The sequence below is a fragment of the Arachis stenosperma genome, chromosome 8 (genome assembly GCF_014773155.1).
Source record: "Arachis stenosperma cultivar V10309 chromosome 8, arast.V10309.gnm1.PFL2, whole genome shotgun sequence".
NCBI lineage: Eukaryota > Viridiplantae > Streptophyta > Magnoliopsida > Fabales > Fabaceae > Arachis > Arachis stenosperma.
In genome coordinates this window covers 5,258,355-5,260,537 of record NC_080384.1, presented here as the reverse complement: position 1 = coordinate 5,260,537, position 2,183 = coordinate 5,258,355, and the positions used below count along the sequence as shown (strand labels likewise).

At 38.8% G+C, this 2,183-nt stretch overlaps 1 non-coding gene across 1 annotated transcript; it reads right to left on the bottom strand.

Moving 5' to 3' along the window:
• Window positions 1-1,097: 1,097 nt before the first annotated feature.
• Window positions 1,098-1,201, bottom strand: LOC130947021 (small nucleolar RNA R71). Its single transcript, XR_009072436.1, has one exon. It is a non-coding gene; the product is annotated as a small nucleolar RNA R71 (small nucleolar RNA).
• Between the last annotated feature and the right edge of the window lie 982 nt (window positions 1,202-2,183).

Here is a 2,183-nt window from a genome sequence, read left to right as displayed (position 1 = left end):
AAAGATACTTGCTATCAATTAATGATTTGATTCAACATCTCAAGTATGTTGCCTTTTCTGTTGAGAAAGGTTTAATGTTTGAATCATATCTTTTCTTGATAGCCAAGTTATTAATTTCTAAAATCAAATCTTTTTAAAATTGTTTTCAAATCATATTTTCTCAATCACATTTTTAAAAAAAAAAAAACCAATCATATCTTCTTAACCACATCTTTTTCAAAATAGTTTTCAATCAAATCTTTTTGATTTCTAATTTCAAAATCTTTTTCAAAAATCATTTTATTTCTCTCCCACTTTCATTTTCGAAAATTAAGTAATGTTTTTCAAAAATGTTTTCAAAATCTTTCACTTAATTTTCGAAAATTACTTCCCTTCTCCTCACATCCTTCTATTTATGGACTAACACTATTCCTTAATGCAAAATTCGAACTCCATCTCCTTTGATAAGTTCGAATTTTCCACTTCTGTCTTCTACTCTTCTTTTCCTCTGACACTTCAAGGAATCTTTATACTGTGACATAGAGGATTCCACATTTTCTTGTTCTCTTCTCTTTCTTATGAGCAGGAGCAAAGACAAAAGCATTCTTGTTGAGCCTGATCCTGAACCTGAAAGGACCTTGAAGAGAAAGCTAAGAGAAGCCAAAGCACAACCCTCTTTAAAGGACCTGACCGAATTCTTCAAAGAAGAAGAACACATGGCAGCCGAGAACAACAATGCCAACAATGCAAGGAAGGTGCTGGTTGACTTTACTGCACCTACTCCCGACTTCTATGGGAGAAGCATCTCTATCCCTGCCATTGGAGCAAACAACTTTGAGCTTAAGCCTCAATTAGTTTCTCTAATGCAACAGAATTGCAAGTTTCATGGACTTCCATTGGAAGATCCCCATCAGTTTTTAGCTGAATTCTTGTAAATCTGTGACACTGTCAAGACTAATGGGGTTGACCCTGAGGTCTACAGACTTATGCTATTCCCTTTTGCTGTAAGAGACAGAGCTAGAACATGGTTGGACTCTCAACCTAAAGAAAGTCTGGACTCTTGGGAAAAGCTAGTCAATGCCTTCTTGGCAAAGTTCTTTCCACCTCAAAAATTGAGTAAGCTTAGAGTGGAAGTCCAAACCTTCAGACAGAAGGATGGAGAATCCCTCTATGAAGCTTGGGAAAGATACAAACAATTGATCAGAAAATGTCCATCTGACATGCTTTCTGAATGGAGCATCATAGGTATTTTCTATGATGGTCTCTCTGAACTATCCAAGATGTCTTTGGATAGCTCTGCTGGAGGATCTCTTCATTTGAAGAAGACGCCTACAGAAGCTCAAGAGCTGATTGAAATGGTTGCAAATAACCAATTCATGTACACTTCTGAAAGGAATCCTGTGAACAATGGAACTAATCAGAAGAAAGGAGTTCTTGAGATTGATGCTCTGAATGCCATTCTGGCTCAGAACAAGATATTGACTCAACAAGTCAATTTGATTTCTCAAAGCCTGTCTGGAATGCAAAATGCACCAAGCAGTACTAAGGAAGCTTCATCTGAGGAAGAAGCCTATGATCCTGAGAACCCTTCAATGGAAGAGGTGAATTACCTAGGAGAACCCTATGGAAACACCTATAATTCTTCATGGAGAAATCACCCAAATTTCTCATGGAAGGATCAACAGAGACCTCAACAAGGTTTCAACAACAATAATGGTGGAAGAAACAGGTTTAGCAATAGCAAGCCTTTTCCATCATCTTCTCAGCAACAGACAGAGAGTTCTAAGCAGAATACCTCTGACTTAGCAACCATGGTCTCTGATCTAATCAAGACCACTCAAAGTTTTATGACTGAAACAAGGTCCTCCATTAGAAACTTGGAAGGACAAGTGGGTCAGCTGAGCAAGAAAATCACTGAACTCCCTCCTAGTACTCTCCCAAGCAATACTGAAGAAAATCCAAAAGGAGAGTGCAAAGCCATTAACATGGCCGAATTCTGGGAGGAAGAAGAGGCAGTGAACGCCACTGAGGAAGGCCTCACTGGACGTCCACTGGCCTCCAATGAGTTCCCCAATGAGGAACCATGGGAATCTGAGGCTCAAAATGAGACCATAGAGGTTCCATTGGAATTACTTCTGCCATTCATGAGCTCTGATGAGTATTCTTCCTCTGAAGAGGATGAGTATGTCACTGAAGAGCAAGTT